The sequence below is a fragment of the Ochotona princeps genome, chromosome 2 (genome assembly GCF_030435755.1).
Source record: "Ochotona princeps isolate mOchPri1 chromosome 2, mOchPri1.hap1, whole genome shotgun sequence".
Classification (NCBI taxonomy): Eukaryota; Metazoa; Chordata; class Mammalia; order Lagomorpha; family Ochotonidae; genus Ochotona; species Ochotona princeps.
Window position 1 is genome coordinate 37,741,918 of NC_080833.1, and position 21,679 is coordinate 37,763,596.

The window sequence follows — 21,679 nt, forward strand, 5'->3', positions numbered from 1 at the left end:
TTCCACCATGTTTCCTGAGTGTCTTCCCAGGCCTCCCGTTGCCCATTGCTGCCGTCCAGCAGCCGCCCCTTAGCCTCCTCATTTTGCCCCAGAGCCTGGGGCCACGCAGAGTCCCAGCTGTCCTTTATTCTATGCTTCCTTTTTTGGCTTTTATCAATGTTTCCCTATTTTATTTCTTTCAAAGAAGATTTATTCATTTTATTTGAAAGGCAGAGCTACAGAGAGGGAGAGGCAGAGGCAGAAAGAGAGATCTTCCATCTGCTTGTTCAATTTCCAAATGGCTGCAATGGCCAGAGCCAGGTAAGGTTGAGCCAGGAACTTCTGGGTCTCTCATGTAGGTGCAGGGTTCCAAGCACAGGAGCTATCCTCTGCTGCTTTCCCAGGTGCATTAGCAGAGAGCTGGATCAGAAGTGGAGCAGCCGGAATATGAATTGTTGCCCATATGGGATGCAGTACCCCATAGTGCCAGCCTCCTTGTTTATATTTCTTTGTCTATAGCTCCTATGCGAGGCACTGACGTCCTTGAAGGAGTAAGCTGTTGGTTGTTCTTTCATCCATTCCATTGAGTGGCTCAAATAGCAGGTCTTTCCCTGTGATGTGCTGATACACACACTAGTAAGATGAAAGCTTGCCTGCATGGAGTTCAACTCTCAATGAAGACACTGAATTAGAAGTCCAGTAGTAGGGCTGGTGCTGTGGTGTAGTGGGTAAAGCCACCATCTGTGATGCCAGCATCCCATGTGGCCACTGCTTCATGTCTCAGCTGTTCCACTTCTGATCCAGTTTCCTGCTAACGTGCCTGGGAAAGCAACGGAGAATGGCCCAAGTGCTTGGGTCTCTGCAACTTACTTGGGAGACCTAGAGGAAGCTCTTGCCTCAGTGTTGTAGGGTTTTTGACCCTGAATACGGCAGCAACCTCAATTCTTGTCTCGCAGGAAAGAAGAATTTTCGTGTGGACACAGTTTAGTTTTAAAGCAAGATTTATTAGAAAAGTTGAAAAAGGAGACTCCCGTCCTAGTGACAGGAGGGGGTTCTGAGATAGAAAGGACCCTTACCCCCTGTCATAGTGGCAGGTGGAGAAGTGGAGAAAAAGAAACCTGTATTAATGATGGGGAAAACACCTTTTAAAGATTTACTTCAAAGGGGCTCTCCAAGGACAAAAGGAATTTCCTGGTCCCCCTGGTATTTGGCTTTGGGGCAGAAGACCAGACAGGTGTCAGACATTGGACATTCCTGGCCTTGGGCATATGAGTACTACTTCCTCCAGTCCTTCAATGATAAGGAGACCAGCCTGAGGCCCTCCCACACAATGGCCAGAGATAATGGCTGATACTTCAGGTGGGGAATTGATATGCTAATGTCACCCTTGTCCCTTGGAAGAGACGTACTCTGGTGAATCCAAGACATGGTGGAGAAAATACCCTTTTATATTTGAGAGAAAATGATGACTTAGAATACCCTAACTGCCTACTACCCAGTCTAACTCCTCTCTCATCAGCTGGTATGGTCACCTGGGAAGTGAAGCAGCAGATGCAATATTTTTCTCTCTCACTCTCTCTGTAGCTTTGACCTTCAAATAAATACAGAAATCTTTGTTTTAATCATCATCATCATCCTTTAATTGTGGTGCCTGGGGCCGAGCCCCCACTGTGATGGTGGTATCCCATATAGATGCAGGCTTGAGGCCCAGCTACTCTATTTCTGCTCAAGCTCCCTTCCGACCGGCCTGAGAATGCAGCAGAGGATGGCCTAAGTGTTCATGTGGGAAATCCGGATGAAATTCCAGGTTCCTATCTTCAGTTTGGCCCAGCTCCGGGCATGTGGCCCTTAGAGCAGTGATGGAAGATTCTGTCTCACTGTTTGTAACTCTGCCATTCAGGTAAATAAACAAACCTTTGAAAAGAAATCCTTAGTGGTGGTCCCTGGGGCTCACTGACACCTGGGGGATTGACTGCTTTCACCATGAAGGGAAAAACAGGAAAAATATCCTATACCTGCTCTCAGGGCCTCCACTCCAGAGCCAGGAAGCCTGAAAGTGGGAAGGAGTTAAGCACCTATTCTGTGTCTGCGGAAAGGCCTCTCAACTCCTGTGCCACCAGCGCCCCCAGCTAACCATGAGTGGCACAGCGGAGTGGAGCCACAGAGCAGACCAGCTGTGGAGTGCTCTGTGCTCCCACAGTCCTTGGCCATGGCTAGGGTCATGGGGCCTCCTCTCCCCGACCCTGCTGAGGAAGGCTGGGGTGGAGGCTGCCAGGAAATGGCCCCACTGAGTAGAAGGCAGTATCTCCTGCTCAGCTACTCTAACACACAGTTTCCTATTTTAGACTTGTCACTGGAGCAGGATGGCGTCTGGCCAGCCAGCCTCACGGTGGGAAGGCCGCTGTATTTTGGAGTGAAAACGACCCAGGCCTATCACACAGGAGCCTCCCACTGGGCCTCCTACGTGCCCACTGCTATGGCTGCCCTGGCTCCTCACAACCCTGGAGCACTGAGAAGTCACCCAGGCTCTGCCCCCGGGAGGGAGGTGGAGAGCTATCATGGGGATGTATGTACTAGAGCCCTCGTTCTCAGGTGCAGCCATTCTGGATCATGTTTTCACAGAAGAGCAATTTGGAAGTCTCTTCTTCGTCTGTTTTTCTTTCTTCTGCCTGCAGCAGCAGATTTGTGGTACTGGGGACAGAAGGAAAAGAAAGGAAAAACTATTAGATCTTGAATGTAAAACCACAGGACTTTTCAAAAAAATGTTTATTTTTCTGCAAAGTTTGTTTTTCTTCCAATGAGAGCCAGGATGCTCTCTAACGTAGGTCTCTGCCGGCAGCTGGGAGCAGTGGAAAAGATTGCGCCGCATGGGAGGAGTCTGCTGCTGGGAGCACACGTCTTCTTGTGGGGGCTCTGGGAGGTGACAGCACAAGGAGGTCAACATATGGCCCTTCTTCCACACTTCAGAGCGAAAATGATGACAACCACTTCTTGACTGCACACCAAGTGCTACACACCGAGCAGGTGCTTCTCACAGGTTACATTGGCTCCTGGCCAGGAATCTGCGAGGTTGATGTTGTGAATGCCATTTCACAGAAGGGAGAGAGAGAAACTCCCATTCGTTGGTTGACTCCTCAAATGCTTGTGAGAGCTGAGGCTGGGCTGGGGTTGGAGCCAGAAGCCACAAACTTAATCCAGGTCTCCCATATGGGTGACAGGGATCCCATTACTCAAGTCATCACTGCTGCCACCCAGGGCTTGTCAAGTGGATGTAGTAGAGTTGGAAAGCCTGAACATCTGCTGTGCTCCTTGGAGCTGGACAAACAGGTAGAGGTTGGTTCCTGAGTCTCTCATGATGACTTAGGAGCCCCTGATGACTTCTTCAACCTCACTTTCCACATCTGATGTATGGATGACAGTAGTATCCACCACACAGGTCTGCAGGAGCTTAGATGGGATACTGAGCATGAAGCATTCAGCCTGTTGTGTCCAGCATACAGTCAGAGTCCAATCAGTGTCCATTGTTGACCTTGTCATTACCATGGCAACAAGTCCATGGTCAACCAGTGCTGGCTGAGCTGAGCCATGGCAGCCATGAGCAAGTTTATCTCTGGGAAGCCAAGGTTCTTGAGAAGCGCCAGGGGAGCCACTGGGCCTGCCCCTCCTTTTGGTAAGAGAGGGAAATCTTACCATGCAGTGTTTTGAATGTCACAGTTCCTGCAAGGGGCTGCTCCTAAAAGAAATTTTCCGTGCTTGCGCCAGGTCAACTGTGCCCTCTCCTCTTTGAGCTCCCGCAGCACGTAGCGCCTGAGCGGCCATGGAGCACTTGATGACAGACTGTCTGGCCTGCCCTCTGATTGCTGTCTCTGAGGATGGGCTGGCCCGCCCTGCTGTATCACAAGATCTGTGAGAGGAATGATTACCTCTCATCTAGCTCTCTCCAAACACCTCACGCAGTACCATCTACACAGCAGGAACTGCTAAGTGATATGTTGATCTGACCTGACTTGACACGCGGGGAGCTGCACCTGTTGTGCAGGAAGTGCTAGGATTGCAGGAGAAATGCCACCAAAAGATGGGATTCACTGAAATGGCCTCATGAGTAGTCACGAAGAAGGAAAAATAATGTTTAATTTACCTTATAGAAATCAAAGACATGTAAGCTAAGTTGCATTCTGTTTTTCTTATTCACAGGCAATCATTTAAAATGATAAAAGTGGGGCCCACATAGTGGAACAAGCTCTTTGCTCCTGGCTTCGGATTGGCCCAACTTCTGCCATTGTGGTCATTTGGGGGACTGAACCAAGGAATGGAAGATTTCTCTTTCTCCCTCTTCCTCTCTGTCCCACACTGTAACTCAAATAAAACAAGAAACTCTCTAAATTTTTTTTTCTCAAAAACATAGTAATAAAAGTGCAGGTAGAGAGAGTAGAGGGCTGTCTCAGCTATTCCTGGAGATTTGTTCCATGATCATTTGCAGGGCACAGAACCAGGTGAAGAAATCTACACTTTTGGCTCAATAATTATACTTCAGAAATCTTTCTCAGGAAATAGCAAGAGACACAGCATGTCTATGCAAAGATGGCTGTCACACTGCGACTTTTTCTTTTTAAAGATACATTTTTGTTGCGTTAAAAGGCACAGATACAGAGAGATAGAGGTCTTTTATCTGCTGATTAATTCCGCCAGAGCAGGCAAAGCAGCAGGGTCATCCTGCTGAGGAGTCCTGCCCTGCCCCTGGTCCTGGGTTCTGGCCCCTGGCCTACAGTTGAGGCCACAGCCACCCCCAAGGCTGGGCTAGGCAGACTGGGGGTGATGACAGGGTGGCTCCAGGCTGGTGATACAGGATGACTTGGTTTCCTACTCACAAGGCAGCCAGTTCCTGAGTGCTGGGCCAGGAACCTGGAGGGAGGCCCTGTCTCCATCCAGCCCTGACCTCAGCCTCCTGCAGCACCATGGGAGGGTGGGCCTGGAACAAGATGTTCTCCAAGTACCCTCCCAATGCTGGCTAGGAAGAATGTGTAAAGCTCTCTCCCTGTTCCAGACTTGTCAGGCTCCTGGGCACCCTTGGGCCTTCACTCTTCTTTCAGGCTTTTCCACCCACTCCCCTGGCCTCTGCTTCTTCCCTCCTTGGAGTTCCAGTCCCAGGCCATTTCTGAGACCCCAGAACCACAGCTATGTATCTAACTGGCTGTTGGGTTTGCTCACGGGCTAAATTACCATCCTGTTCGGTCCTTATTGCGTCCGTTTAAGTGGTGGACATCATTCCCATTTTACAGAGGAGGAAACTCAGGCCCAGTGAGAAACAGGGGGTTGTCTATGGTCCTGTAGCTTCTTTGTTGGGCTCGCCTCTGCTTTCTCGGGGTCAGCAGGGAGACCTGGCTGTACCACTGTTCTTCCCGCAGGTTGGGATGGACAAGTGCTTAGTGGAAAGGGTCCCAGCCAGAGCAGACCATGGAGGGCTGGCTTCAGGATATTATCCAGGGTCAAGGCTGTCTCTGGGTCTGTTTGTCATCACTCCCTCCCTCTCCTGTGCATGGCACTTCCTATTCCTACAGAGAACTGCCAGATTCTGTCTCCCGTATTCCTAGGGCTTTTCCAGAGTCCCTCTCTTTGAGCATGCTAATGAGCTCAAGGTTGGGCACAGAACCAAAGCTAGACTGCGTATGTAATCCTTACCCAGATGGGAGAATGAAAGTGGGGCCATCTGAGGTCATCCTTCCTTATCCTAAGTTGTGGGAGGAAGCTGTGTGGCTGCAAGGAACCCACCAGAACCAGAGCACACAAAAGAACAGTAGTGAAAACAGGTGAGTGTACATGATGTTCTGGTATCAGGGCCGCTATTGGACTTTCTAATACAGTGTGTCGATACAGTCTCTTCTTTGCTCAGCCACCTCATGTTGAGTTAGTGTCAAATACAACTGAGAGGGCCCTGTGGAATACCCAAGGCTAGATTGGAAGGAAATCAATCATGGAAAGTCAACCCAATGGGACCCAAATGGATGGACCACACCAGTGTGATTCAACCCAATAGATTCTAATCCAAATAAAACCACCAATGAAACCTAGTGGACAGGGTTGCTTGGCTCCCAGGCCTGCTGCCTCTGAGTCGGGGCAGCCTTGAAGGAGTTCTAAATAGTATTCAGGGACTCAGGCTCCACCTCTCCTTGACCTACTCATGGGTCTGGGAAGAACTGCACTCGTCTGTGGAGCCTCACTCCCCATCTGACACGGGAAGTGAGATGCATCTTCCCTGACAGTACAGTGAGAGAATGGATGGGCAAGAAGTAGTCATGTGGGTTGCCAGCACCTGTGGGAATAATCTGAAGTCCTGCTCCCCTTCTGATGTTCCCTGCTGCCCCTCCGTGGGGATTCCTGATCATCACATTGGTGGGGGCGGGGAGGGGGCAGTTGGGAAGTGGGGAGAGGCTGAGAACCCCTTAGATTGAGTTTTATATGCACTGTGGTGGAGGCAGTGCACCACAGATCTGTTGGACAGATGCCTGTGAGTGAAATGTCTGAGTGATGAAGGTGTATGTATTGTCGAGTTTGATAGATAATGCCAAAGAAGGCTACCCCAATTTGTGTCCCTCCCTCACCCTTGGCCCCAGAAGTACCAAAGCATTCTCATTGCTTCAAATCCTCTCCAAAACACATCATTATTAATTTCATGTGGCTTTATTTTATTCTTTTAGGAAATACTTACTTTCATTTTTATCTAAGAGAGAGAGAGAGAGAGAGAGAGAGAGAGAGCTGTTTCCCCAGCTTCTGGCTTATTCTTTAAATGACTCCAATAGCTAGGGCTAGGACAGACTAAAGCCAGAAGTTTAGAATTCCATCTGGGTCTCCTGTGTTGGTGACAGGAGCCCAATTAGTAGAGCCATGATCTGCTGCCTCCCGGGATGCAATAGCAGACAGCTGCATTGGAAGCAGAGTAACCAGGATGCAAATTGTATTGTGATACAGGATGTAAGCATCCCAAGCGGTGACTTAACTCCTGTAACTTAACTTGTTCTATTTTGCTTGAAATTCTGGTCATTTTGGTGGGTATGTAGTATTCTTTCTTTGTGGTTTTAATTTGGATTTCTCTGAGGGCACATTTTCATAACTTATTAAGCATTTAGGCTTATTCCTTTTATGAAATGCCTTTTGAAATCTCTCCCTTGATTTCTAATGGCTTCTCCTTAGATTTCTTGTGGCTAGTGAAATATTCTGGAACAAATTTTTTGTCAGTCATGTGTATTGCAGTTATCTTTTTTCCATTATGTAGCTTTTCTTCACACTTTCAGTAAAGTCTTAGGAGGAACAGAAATTCTTGGTTTTGGTACAGGATTTGCATTCCTGAAAATGCAGGTATCTTAGAACACTTCAAGGACATTATCCCTTCCCAAATGTATTAAATTAGTTTTGTATCTTTTTAAAATTTATTTTTATTGGAAATTCAGATCAGATTTACAGAGGGAAGGAGAGACAGAGAGAAAGATCTTCTATCCACTGGTTCACTCTCCAAATGGTCACAGTGGTCAGAACTGAGCTGATGCGAAGCTGGGAGCCAGGAACTTCTTCAAGGTCTTCCACGCGGGTACAGGGTCCTAAGGCTTTGGCCCATCCTCTGCAGTTTTCCCAGGCCACAAGCAGGAAGCTGGATGGGAAGAAGAGCAGCCAGGACATGAACTTGTGCCTGTATAGGATCCCAGAGCTTGTAAGGTGAGGATTTAGCCACAGAGCCATCATGTCAGGGCCAGTTTCATATCTTTTAATTATTTGTATTTCCAATCCCATAAGACATTACTATTATTGTTTCATACCACAAATAACTCTCTAAATTTACCCAGATAATCACCCTTACATTTTTTAACTTCTCTAAAGCTTCTGTGGGATAATTTTCCTTTAAACATTGCTTAATATTTCTTAAAGTTCAAGATTGCAAGTGGCAAATTCTCTTGTTTTTAAAAAAACATCTAGCTTCTCATCTGGCCTCAGCCTTGAACCTTGCAGCTGCTACGATGTTGATGCCCAAGAACTGGATTGCCACGTATGAATTCCTCTTCAAGGAGGGTGTGATGGTGACCCTAAGCACCTAGGCCCAACAGACAAGTATGTGCCCAACCTCCATGTCAAGAAGGCTATGTGATCCCTCAAGTCTCGAGGCTACATGAAGGACCAACTCACCTGCAGACATTTTTTACTGGCACTTTACCAACAAGGGTATCCAGTATCTCCGTGGTTACTTCCACCTGTGCTGCAGCTGAGCTTACCCCGGCAGGCATTGGCCCAGTGTCTGCAGAGGCAGCAACCTTCAGAGACACCTACAGAACAGAATGCTGTGCCCCCTGGTGGTGACAAACACATCATTATTAATTTCATGTTGCTTTATTTTACAGGTAGATTTGGTCATGGATGTGGTCAGTCACCTCACTCAAGTTGGAAAAGATTATTTTGTGTCAGATTTTAAAAAGTTTAAAATGTAACTTCAGTTTTTGAATAATATTTCTCCAGAGAATAGAATTGTAGCATAAATCATTTTATTTCAATTGTTTGGAATTATTTATTGTCTTATGTTTTCTATTGTTTCTACTGGGAAGTTAGCCATCAGTTTACTTGCTGATATTTTGAAAGTAATATATCTATTTCTTTAAATTTCTTTTATTAAAAAGATTTTATTTTATTTTAAATGAGGTATTTATTTTTACTAGAAAGTCAGATACAAAGAGGAGGAGAGATAGAGAGGAAGATCTTCCATCTGCTGGTTCACTCCCCCAGTGCCCACAATGGCTAGAGCTGAATCAATCCAAAGCCAGGTGCCCGGACCCTTCTCGAAGTCTCCAACATAGGTACAGCGTCCCAAAGCTTTGGGCTGTCCTCAAATGCTTTTCTGGGTCATAAGCAGGGAGCTGGATGGGAAGTGGAGCAGCCAGGACACAAACCAGTGCCCATGTGGGATCCCAGCACCTCCAAGGTGAGGACTTTGGCCACTAGGCTACCATGCTGGGCCCAATTTATCTTTCATTTTTTTGATGATGTTTACATAGTTGATCAGCGTGGGAAAGATCAAGGATTAGCGGAAAGTGGATGTGACCACTGTTTCCAAATTTTCTTTTTCTTCCTTCTATTTCTGGGGGAAAGGGGAAGATAAGAGAAGCCACACATAGCCTCCCAACTGCCTCAGTATCCAGGGGTGGGCCATAGCCACCCACTGTCATCCCAGGGTCCCTGATGTAGAGCATGCTCCAAGAGTTCTACTCAAGTGGTATTGATAGTTCTGAGATGCTGTTGATCTTGCTAACCCAAAGACGAGGAAGATTTCCAAGGTCCACTGGTTGACATAGTCTACCTTTGAGTCTCCGTTCACCTAGATATTTGCTGTCAACGCTTGGCTAGAGTAGTTGACCAATTCATTTTGTCTTCTTTCCTCTGCTATGGTGTCAGATGTCCTCTGCAGGTTCCAGTGAGCTTGTCATATCCTCCGTGTGCATCTGGGCATGCCATCTACTGCTCCATCTAAGCTACTGAGGAGACCCACAGATCCTGCAATTCTCCCCATGGTTGGAGTTTTGAGTCCAACAGTTCAGTTGGGAAGATCCCCAAAGAAACCTCATCTGCAGTGGTTCCAGACCCGATTTTTGTGTGTGCTTTCCAGTATGGGATCTGGCTCATTTTGTCACCCATATCAGCCTATGCACACACTGGTAGTTGCAATTGCTGGGTCAGTTCTATCTCCAGCCCCATCTCTTACACAAACTGATGGATGCTGCAGCCAAGCCCCACCCTGCCCACTACACACTTGGCCCTCACAAGCACCAGTGGAAGCTATAGCCTAGTTGGAGTGACCTGAAATAATCCCCATCAGGCCTGCCCCTAGAACTGGTTCCTGTGCTTGCCAATATGGGCAGCAGAGGCCCAGTCCACCCTGCATCCCATTTGGCTCTTGTTATATATCAATGGGCATTGGAACCTAGTTTAACCCAACTGATCCATATTCATGCTGGTGGATGCTACCACCTATCTATCCAGGCCCACCCCTAGCCCTGGTTCTCATGCTCACCAGTGGGAGTTGCAGCCCATCAGAGAGGTGTGTACAGTTTCCCTACTGGGCCCACTCCCATTCCTGGACCTTGCACTCTGCAGGTGATTCTGCAATCCAGCTTGACAAGATTTGCCCATAGTCCAATCACTCGTCAGCCAATGCTGCAGCAAAGCCCAACCAGCCTGCACAGTAATATATGTCTTTTTAAAAATCTTTAATTTATTTTAATATTTTATTGGATTTTATGAAGTTTTTATTGATTCTGTGGTTTGCTATCTTTTCGCAGTTCTGGAAAGTTCTCGGCTATTACCTTTGTAAGTTGCATGAGTTCCATACGTGAGTTCTCTCCATCTGGTATTCTTTAGACCTGTCTTAGATTCTGTATTTTACCTTCTGTTTCTGTATGTTATTCTGATTATTTCCTTTTATTCTACTTTCCAACTCACTGATTCTATCCTCAACTACATCTAATTTGCCATGAAATCAATCTGATGATCTGCTAAGCTGTTAACAATAGATATTTTAATTTTCAGTTTTAAAATATTCGGTTAATACTTTGTCATTTTGCTTTCTATGCTGAAATTTCTCATTAAATACAGTAATCATGACTCTTTTAAAAATCCATGTCTGTTCCTCTGTGGGTCTGTTTGGTTGTCTCTTATTTTTTAACCCATATCATATTATATGTCTAGGATATTTTTAATTGAGTTCTAAACAATGTATTAAAATTATAAAGATAATTTGAAGATTGGTCTTATATATTTGTTCAGAGAGGATTTACACTTAGTTAATACAAGCAGTTATAGCTACTGTACATTCTGTGTCACTTTAATCTAACCAGTGATCCAGATAACTTGAAATGAAGTTGCACTTCCTCCCAGGACAGTCTATTCCCTGTCTGTTCTCCCCTCTGTGATGTAGCCCATCAGGGACTGACACAGCCTCGAGTGTTACTAGAATTTTTCCTTCTTGAAGACCCCCACTGTCATATGAGTTGGCTGAAAGCCCTGTTCAGTTTCTTAATGTCTCAACTGTGCTTTTGGAAATCAGTAAAGAGTCCAGGGCAGAAGCAATCACAATGGCTAACACAGCCTCTCTGGTTTCCTCTTCTTTCAGTTTTGTCCCTGCCTGGCTAACTCTCCAGATCCTTCAGATGGAAGTGCTCAGTTGGTGGTGTTCACTTTTCTAGTTGTGCTTAACAGAGGTTTGTCTGAATTAATTAGTTGGCAGTACTAGAAGGGTTCAGTAGATGCGAACTAAGTCCATTTGCTATAGAGTCTGGGCATGTTCTGTTATTTCTTTGCTGAGCTTCTGTCTTTTTGATCTGTCCATTGATACTAATGGGGTATTAAGATCACCCACTATTATTGTATTGGAATCTCCTTCTCCCTTTAAATCCACTAATGTTTGTTTCAAATGCCTTGGCATTTGGTGCATATACATTTATTATGGTGATCTCTTCTTGCTGAATGGATCCTTTGATCACTGTATGGTGTCCTTCTTCATCTCTTTTAATGTTTTTCACATCAAAGTCTATATCATCTAATATAAGAATGGCTACCCTTGTACATTTTTCCTTACCATTCACTTGGAATATCTTTTTCCATCCTTTCACTTTCAGTTTCCTCTGATCTTTGTTGGTGAGATGTGCCTCCTGTATGCAGCAGACAGATGGGTTTTGTTTTTTGATCCAGCCCTCTAATCTGTGTCATTTGATTGATGAATTTAAGTCATTTACACTCAATGTTAATATGGATAGGTGGCAGTTTGGTCCTGTCATTTTAGCAATCGGCTGTTCTTTGACTCTTTTGTTAGCCTTTTAGTGGGATGTCCCAAAAAGACAAAAATCATATGTTCTATCTAATATAAGGGAACCATCATGCAAATTGAAATGTATAGTGCTGGAGTAATGGAGACTACCATATCCAGATGTGAAGACACAATACAACATGCATCCCCACTTCCAAATAAAAGATGGACTCCCAGTGAAACTGTAGGACATAGCCAGACAATGGGATGATGGACTGTCTGGCATTGTCCAGCAATGTCGGGGCACACTTAGATAGCAGGCTGATGGAATTGTAACTCCTGATGAAGGAATGTACTGTTGTGACAATATGGGGAAAATCATTCAAGGGGTGGGAATTTGGGGGAGGGGAGTCCCAGACTATAGAGAATTATACCATAAAATTCAAATTTTAAAATAAAAGTTAAAAAATAAAACAGACAAAAAAACAGTGTGCCGTGGTGACTGTTCACACACTCCTTGATGTAAAACCACCATGCACAAAAGAGGCAAGGGACACAATAAAAAAATAAATTAAATTGATGACCACAATGGTATACTAGGCAACGTTTTGAGACCATTTCCAACATTTGAATGACATAAATAATGTGCAGCACACAATTTATGAACAATTGTACAATCTAAAATATATTTATTTTACTGTTAGTTCCATGTAGCCAATTAGTTCTCACAGAACGCTTTTGCTGTTTTTTGCATTCACAGTCAGATTACAGTACAGTTTAATTCTGACAGAAGTATGGGTTGATAATATTGTTTACAGTAACAAGCAAGCTGAAGTGAAGTCACAGAGATTCTAGGTCATTCCTCAATGATGTGAGCAAATTTTTGCTAAATCATACCGTCGTTCCCAGAAGAACATTTCCTTGAGTGTTTGTGTGGCACACTACTTTTCTCAGTTTATTGTGTGTTATTAGCATTATTTTCCTCACCTTCTTAATTAGACAATCAATGAAATAAGAAGTCCAGCCCTGAGTGACTTAGCCGATGTGGCTGGCCCCAAGCAGGGCCACCCGCAGAGATCACCCGCAGAGCTGAGGGGCCTGCACAGAAGCACAGCATCCTGTGGTATCTTCCCCACACAGACACGTTGCTTGTGAATGGCCTTAACAGTGCAACGTAGGCAGTTAGGAAGTGATGGGTTACATAGCACCCTTGTTTTTAATATATTTAATTATGAGTTTGTGTCTGTTGGGTTTTAGTAAGAGCGGCTTATGCAGTTCCCGACACTTGCAATTAGCTCTCACAATACAGCATTGGCTGCCTTTGTCATACACTTGACCCTCTTCTTTCAGTTTTGTTCCTGCCTGGCTAACTCTCCGGTCCCTTTAGACAGAAGTATTTGGTTGGTGGTGTTCACTGTGTGTGTGTTCCCTAAGAGTTCACTGCCTGAGCTCTTGGCTGGGGTTGTGTTGGGCGGTGAAGCCTGGTAGGAGTTGCTGGGTCACATGGTGGATTCAAGGATGCATTAATGCCGGCTGTCAGGAGGGCTGGCCCTTCTTCTTACACAGGCACACTTGTGCCTTCTGTGCAGAGCTGTGAAGCAAGCAGCACAACTTCTCAGCCTGTTGGACTTTGAGCCTAAATAAATGTCTTCCCTTCTAAAAGGTCCAGACACAGGCATTGTGCTGTAAAAGCAGGAAAGGGACTAATATGCCCAAAGTCAGTCAGCGTGCCTCATTCCACACCTGCCTTCTCCCCTTTGACTCCAGCACTCTTTGTTCGCAGGTGCTCACTCTGAGACAGAGAGGCTGAATTGCCTGTCCAAGGACACACAGTTCGTGTCTTCCTATCTGTCTTTCTCTTAATCACTGGTGACAATTGTATCGACTACTACTCCTATGCCAGGGCTTTATAAAGATCGGCTTTTATGATCCACTTAATGCTTTCCACCAACTTCTCTGCTTTCCTCCACAGCCAGTCATTTTGGAAACAGGATGTTTTCTGGTAGTTGGAAAAGAATGGGGCTGCAAGGAAGCAGTGGGGCAGGTGGCAGGGCCACCCCAGTGTTCCTTGCCAGGCTCCAGCTTCTTGGACCCTTCGGAAGGTTGCTGTGCTGAGGGTTTGTGAGGGCATTCTTGCCTCTGCTCTCCTACCCACAAGTTCACGGAGGTATGTCAGTGGGTCCTATTACCTATCAGGCCTGGCACCACCCAGGGGAAGTGACTTCTCCTATACAGACTGCTCCAGGGAGGAGTGGGCATCTGGGAAAGGTAGAGTGTGCCCCACTCCCAGGGTTAAAGAGGCTGGAGGGGAGCTGGGCCTGTTGACGTTCCTTCTCATCCCACGCTCACTCTAAGCTATCTGCACATTCTGTTTACCCCACCTCCAAAGCAACTAAAATTTGCCCATTTCTCTCCAGCCCCCTAGTCACCTGCATATCCTTGTGTCACTCTGCTTAGCGCCTCCACACACTCCCCTTCCAGCTTGGAGCTGCATCATCACCTGCCCAGCCTCTGGGATGATGCTCTCTTGCCTCTCTTCCTGCTAGCCCCCAGTTCTCCTGCCCAGGGGTCCACCCTGTCCACTCCAGACCCACAGGAGTGCTAGGCACATTTCCTTAAGACAGGTATCCCCTCTGCCTCTCTCAAGGTGTCACTTTGTCTCCTCCAGTGACCCCACTTCTTTTTACCAGCCCCACTCACCCTCCATCCATGATGTGGTCACTCAGCTTGGTTGACAGCGCCAAAGACACCTCTTGCCTTGAGTCTTGTCATTCTCCTCCTACTGGAGAACAGGCGCTTATAGGTGCACTCACGTTTTCTCTGCAAGCTCTGGTTCCTCAGGCATCTTCGGGCTGACTGGCTCTTAGTGGGCGCTCGGGAAACAGTCACCAAGGGAGCAGATTCAGTCCTGGGGGTGGGTGGGTGTTCTGGCTTTCAAGTGCAAGCCGGATTCTCGGGAGAATGCAGGGAGTTTTGGTCCCAGAGAAAGAGGGGCCCCTAGGATGGGGATTGTGGCACGGTAGGTTAAGCCATGGGAGACCAGCATGGGAGAGCTTGGGTTCATGTCCTGACTCTGCTTCTGATCCAACTACCTGCTAATGTGCACCCTGGGGCGCAGCAGGTGATAACTCAAGCAGCTGGATCTCTGGCACCCGTGTGGGAGACTGGGGTGGAGCTTCAGGCTCCGGACTTTGGTGGCCCAGTCCTGGCTTTGTATCGCAGGAGTGAACTGGTAGACGTTTTCTTGTTCTGTTTTTCGTGTAGATTTAAATAAACTTTTTTTTAAAAAAAAGATTTATTCATTTTATTACAGCCAGATATACACAGAGGAGGAGAGACAGAGAGGAAGATCTTCCATCCAATGATTCACTCCCCAAGTGAGCCGCAACGGGCCGGTGCACGCCAATCCGAAGCCGGGAACCTGGAACCTCTTCTGGGTCTCCCACGCGGGTGCAGGGTCCCAATGCATTGGGCCGTCCTCAACTGCTTTCCCAGGCCACAAGCAGGGAGCTGGATGGGAAGTGGAGCTGCCGGGATTAGAACCGGCGCCCATATGGGATCCCGGGGCTTTCAAGGCGAGGACTTTAGCCGCTAGGCCATGCCGCCGGGCCTAATTTAAATAAACTTTAAAAAAAAAGGAATTGGCCATCCTTTTATCTCTATTCTTTCTCCCCCTTGACTCAGCCAGGATTTCTCTCCTTACCTTCCACCAATTGCCCCCCAAGGGCCCTTCTCCTCCTTTCTGGGACTCTCCTCTTTGCAGTCTGTATACCAGACCTTATATATAACTCCAAACCTGAGCTCTCAACTCCTAACCTTGCACCAACCAGGAAGAGGGTAGGCTTAGGTTTGTATAACAGACCCTGCATAGCGCCTTGTTCAGTCCTCTGGAGCCAGCTCATGTCCTCTGTCCAAGGTTTCAAAGGTATGGCTTCCTCAGTGTCCCTGCAGGGACCGGGACTGGTCCCACTGTCTTACCTCTCCTCCTTTCCTTTTCCTCTCTCTCTTCCCAGCCCACTCTCTCTCCTTCACATCCTTCCTGCCCCTCCTAAATCCTCACCTTTCTGCTACTCAAGACCCTGCACTGTGTTGTGGGGGAGATTACCTGGTTATCCACCAGCTGAGCTCGCGGCCCTGTCAGAGTCGGTCCTGACTCTTGCCACACAGCCTCTTCTGGCATGGTGCTGTGCTGAGTGATGAGTCATCCACAGGCACCTTCTCCGCCTTGCAGCTTCGGGACCCTGGATCTTGCTCCCTTGTCTCTGCACGGCCTGGACCTGGGGAGCACTCTGCTCTTTGCTGTGTCTTCCAAGTGGGCCAGGAGCAGGAAATGGGCACTGGAGGAGGGGCGAAGGTCTGGTGGTGGAAGTGGACAGTGTCTGTAGCGGCAGAGAAGAAGAGGAAGCTACTCCTGTTGGGTGCAGGTGAGCAGGGGCAGATTCAAGGGGAGCTCCTGCTACTGCCTTACCTTCCCCCTTCACCACCGCTAAGCCTCAGCCTGTGTTAGCTGAACTGCAGGAAGCTCTTCCTGTGGGCGAGTCTGGCCCTTGAGGAGCCAAGACAGCAGGGTTCTGAGGTGGTCTGGCTCAGGTGGGTGTGTTCTGAGATGATCTGGCTTCCAGAAAACCTCCTTCATGTGTCTGCTCAGGGTCTTCCCTTTGCACCTGTCTGTGTCTAAACACTTCAACCTGTAAAGATAGTGGGCTGATGACCTCATTTGACCTTGCCTGCCTCTGTAAAAACCCCATCTCTGAGTACGGTAACATCTGGGAGTTCTTCGACATATACAGGTAGGGAGTGTAATCCTGTTGGTGTACAGGGACCCAGGAAGTGACAAATGCAGGTGTGAAATAAGCCCTGTGAGGTGGGGCTGCAGGCCAACAGAGGGGTGCTAAAGAAGCACACAGGGAAGCATAAAAGGTACTCTACCAAGCAGAGGGGTTCAGCACACGTCAGGGGTGGGTGGGTGACGGCAAGGAAGGGTCCCTGCTGCTGCAGAGACCCAGTTCTTGGTGAGGTGAGTACTAAAGAAAAGGAGACAAGGCAGCATCCGGTGCCTGAGAGCTTGGGTGATGGTGCAGGATCTGGACAGCCTGGCAGGCTCCCAGGCAACCTTGGGGCAATACAAAAGGCTAGGAGACAGACACCAGCTTTGAGTGCGTTGGGGCTCTTGGGTCACTTCTGTCACTACCTGGAGCCAGTTCCCTTGCCTGTCAAACAAGTGCAGTGCAAGAATGGCCACTTGGAGCTATGTGGGGTGGCAGGGATTCCATGAGAGGAGTATGTGAGCAGTATGGTATGCCCTAAGTGTCCATGAACATGGCCATGCTGCAGCCCTGATAGCACACACTCAACAACCATCAAGTACCATCCACTCTGTGTCCTGGACTGGATTCTGGTCCGGCCATTCCCTCCCCTGCCCTTGATGATGAGGTGCTGCTGTCACTCCTCACCAGGCAGTCCCTGCCGCCTCTGGCTGGTCAGGCCAGCCTCCACACTGGCTTCCAGGCAGCTTTCTAGGTGGCCCTCGGCCTCCGCAGTTCATGTTAGCTGGTAGAGGGGCACTCAAAGCCTTTCCAAATCTGACCTCATCTCCATCCTCATCTCCAGCCAGAGTCAGCTTGCACCGCACATCCCAGACATGTGAGGTTAGGGCTCAGCTTTCTGGGACTGCACCTGCACCGCTGTGGCCCTCCCATCTTCTCAGACCTGTCTCCTCTCACCAACTTGGCCTTCAAGATGGAACTCAAGAGGCTAGGACTTCTCCAACTTCACCATCCAATGACCACAGACACAGTGTGGGTCTCCTGGGGAATGAGCCAGGAACAGACATCCCCTCCTGCCATTGCAGCCATACCAGGCCTAACTCTGCAAGAGCAGGTGCTCACTCCAGCACAGGGCATTCTGATCACAGAACCGTGCCTTGCCCAGCAACACCAGCCCTGAGCAACCCCAGGCATTGGAGAGAGACGCAGGACATTTTGAGGATGGTTCCAAAGTGTGGGGTAGTCTGAGAAAGAGGGTCACAGCTTATTCAAGCAGAAGGGCCATCCTATTCACTGCTGGAATGACTTAGCCAGGACACCACATGCGAGGCCACATCCAGGTGGGGTGGCACAGTGGCTGTAAATGTGGGCAGCTTTCTTAGAGGAACACTTTCCAGTTTGGGCTGGGTAGGTGAGCAGCAGCCACCATCTGCTGACCAAGTGGAGCACTGGCGTCCAGGGCACACAAGGTACTACACTGCAGTTAGCTCGCAGAGGAGTCCTGGGGTACCGAGAGGGACACAGTTATTGTTGTGTCCTTCAGAGGGCAGAGCCAGTGAGGGCATGCAAGGAGGAGATTCCTACTAGACATTAGGAAGTGTGTATTCACAATCTTTTAGCCCCGACATGGACTCGGCTATCTGGGAAGTGGTGCGGTCTCTGTTCCCAGCTGTGTGGAAGTGGTGCGTGGAGTGGTCACCCTCAGGCAAATCAGCTCCCACACCCTTTGCATCATTTTCCAACCATGAACAGGCTGAGGCTGACCCTGGGTTGGGGCTCTAACATGCTCAGGATGCTGTGGGGGACCAGAAGAGACAGTAGACAGAGCCCCCAACTGTGACGCTCCTATTTGGGCAGGCCAGGCTGGCAGGGCACCACTTGGTCATTTATTGGCAGGCATCACCGTAGAGTGGTACCAGGGGCCATGAGAGGCCAGAGGAAGGAGGTGTCCCACACCCTGAGCACAAACACATTTTATGGGCCAAGACCATTTTCCATGAGAGCAGGACTGTCCCCATAGAACTTTCTACAAAGGCAGAAATGTGGGGCCAAAGTTGTGACAAATCAGGTTAAGCCACCACTTACAACACTGGCATCCCAAAGGAGCACTGGATCGGATCAAAGATACTCTGGCTTCTGATCCAGTTCCCTGGAAATGGCCTTGGAAAGTAGCAAATGATGGCCCTAGGACCTACATGGGAGACCTACATAAAGCTCTTAATGTCTGGCTTTGGCCTGATCCAGATCTGGCCCTTGCTGGCATTTGGGGAGTAAACGAATGGATGGAAGTTCTTTCTCTCCCTCTTCTGGTCACTCTGCCTTTCAAATAAATAAAGCAAAATTATCAAAAGCTGGAAATGCATTCTACCCGTGCTATCCAATGTGGTGGCTACGGTGCCTCGTGTTGAACAGAATAGCCCTTCTTTGTTGGGCAGCAGCAGAAACACTGAATGTATTGGTCCCTCCCAGAGGTTCCCTCAGACAGTGCTGCTGGGGGTGGGGTAGGAGTGGGGGTTAGGATGGGTGGTTCCTCTGCCCCTGGGAACCTTACATGTGCTCGCACCATTGCACCAGTGCCCCAGGGAAGGACTGCCCAGACTGAGAGTAGCACACAGGCCAAGTCAGCATGCTGGGCGACTTCGCATGGATGCCTGTACCTCTGGGCACCATTGTCAATAAAACAAGGGCTCAGACTGCAAGGCTTAAGGAAAACTATTCTGAGATAAACACTGCGTGTCTGGGATGCTCGAATCCTTTCCTCTTGTGTAAGGAGAAGAGAAGTCTTCCCTCCCGGTCCCCTCCTCCCCACATCCCTTCCATTGACCCCAACTTCCCACCACCCAGCCCACCGCCCCCAGCGACCCCAGGACCTTTTGTCTTTACCGTTTAGCACTTGCTGTATAGGTCTGCGACCTTCTTTAGAAACTCCTTTTTTACGAGTTTACTTTGGCTTGTGCTGAACATTCATAAAATTCCTAGGGAACTGGAGAGTTAGACGTGGGGCTTGTAAAAGGCGTAGGTGAAGGGGTGGGGACGAGGCGGAGAGGAGCGGGCGGGGGTGGGAGGACTGCAAGCAGCCAGCCCTGGGAAGGTGCAGGGAAAGGTTCAGTTTTCTCCACTCGAGGCCTCGCTGCCTGTGAGTTCTGGGTCTTTGGGGTTATGAAAGCTGAGATGAGGTGGAGGGGAGTCTGACGGAGGCAGGGAAGGCCGGCCTCTTCCCGCTGGGCATCAGGGCTGAGCTGGCTCTGATAAGGGGTCCCTCTGGACCAGCTCAGGTTTTCCTTGTCATTCATCTCTGAGCTGGCCAGGCTGCTCCTCAGCAGGTTGTGGGTGCTGGTGAGCAGCTCGGCGGGCGCCGGGCATATGCAACAAATTATGTCTCCATTACAGCCACCCAGAGGCGGGTGATGGATGGGAGCTGCACTCAAGGCAGAGCTAATTGGCAACACACAGGGACATCCAAGAAAGTCTCTTATTTTGCCAGACTTTGGAGTCATTGATTTTTTTTATTGTAGAACATTATACAGCCAGAGATAAAAAGCACAGTGAAAGTTTTAAATCTAATAAAAGCATTTGACTGCAGAGTAAAAATAACATACACAGAGAAGTTTGATTTGGATTCAGGTTTTATTAATGTTCTTTCATTGCAAAATGTTTCCAATTAAAAAACAATTCCGAGAGCGCCACATTAATAAACTGCTTGTCTTTCAGAGGGCCCGAGATTTTCAAATGCTATGCAGTGAACACACACACACACATTTACACACAGTGCTACCAGGAGGTACTTACAACTACATCTTAAAGAATCCACATTCGCTCGGGTTAATGGCCCAGGCCAGGGTAGAATCTAAAAATGTCTTCAGTTCAGAAGAAAAGCACCTGAAATTTTCTCCGATTGCACCTCCTCCCCACCTTCACCGGATTCTACTGCCAAATAATAGAGAAATCTGGACCACCTCAGGCCCCCTTTTCTCCATGTGGCCAAAGAACCTGCTGCATGATCCCTGAGGACACCAGGATTCCTTCCAGACTTTCCTACTCTTTGCCCCAGGAAAAGCTAAGCTGATCTGAAATTAGTCAGCAGGAGGAAGAGGGAGTGACAATTCTTGGAAGTTGTCCACCGGGCCCGGTGTTAGGGCCCCTTTATTCTTGAGGAGGGGTTTTCTGTATGAAGTCTGCAGGATAAGCAGCAGCCCTCAGCATCTGGGGATAGGGTTGCTTGGCTCTTAGTAACCAGCGGCTTTCAAAGGGACTTGGTGTTTGCAACGGGACTGGTAAATTAATCAGTTCCTTGACCAATTCCCGACAAGTTGTTTTTAGAATAACGGGTCATTTTCAATTCAAGAACTTGCTTAACTACATCCAACTGTTTAGTCTTTTGTCCCCACACAACTGGAGTTGAACTCTGGGGAGGAAATGGGAGTCTCACTTGGTGCTTTTTTAGGTGGCTTGAGCTGTTTGGGTGGCAAGGGCTGGCTACTTAACCAATTCAAGGGAAGTAACATCTCCAGTAGAGGCTCCCTCCCTGCCACCCCCAGCCCCACTCCCTGTAGCACCCCAGGCCAGTGAGGCCAACCTCACCAGCTCAGCCCCTCCCACAGGCAAGCAGCAGGCAGAGCCTTTGCTCTGCGGTCAGCCAGCTGGGGTCGGGTTTCTGCTGTTTGCAGATCTGGAAGCTGAGCCTGGTCCTTCTGGGGATCCCCGAGCCCACAGCAGCCAGCTTTGCTCCCCCTGCCCCCGGCCCCAAATCCCCAGTTCCAGCCCTTATCGCTGGCTCACAGGAAAAGGGCAAAGATAGCCTTGAAACGACACGGTCATAACACACCCATGGAGCCAGGTTTCCAGAAGTTTCTCTCACAGGGGTTAAGCCAAAACCTGCTGAGTCCCAGCTTGAACCACTTGGTGAGGGATCAGCTTCTCAAAAGAAGGGCAAGGAAATCAAGTGGTGGGTTCTTGGTGGTGGCTTGGGATCCTGCTCCACGTGCAGTGCTCCCTCGTACTTCTGGGTCCAGAGGAAGGTACAACCATGGCTGGGTCTGGGCCCTTCTTTCCCAGTGCTCCACCCACCTTGTGGCACGTGAGAGACGGGCACTGCCCAGGCCTCCGCCCCACATCCACAAGCCTGGGCCCCCGGAGTGATGGCAGCCCAAAGCGATCT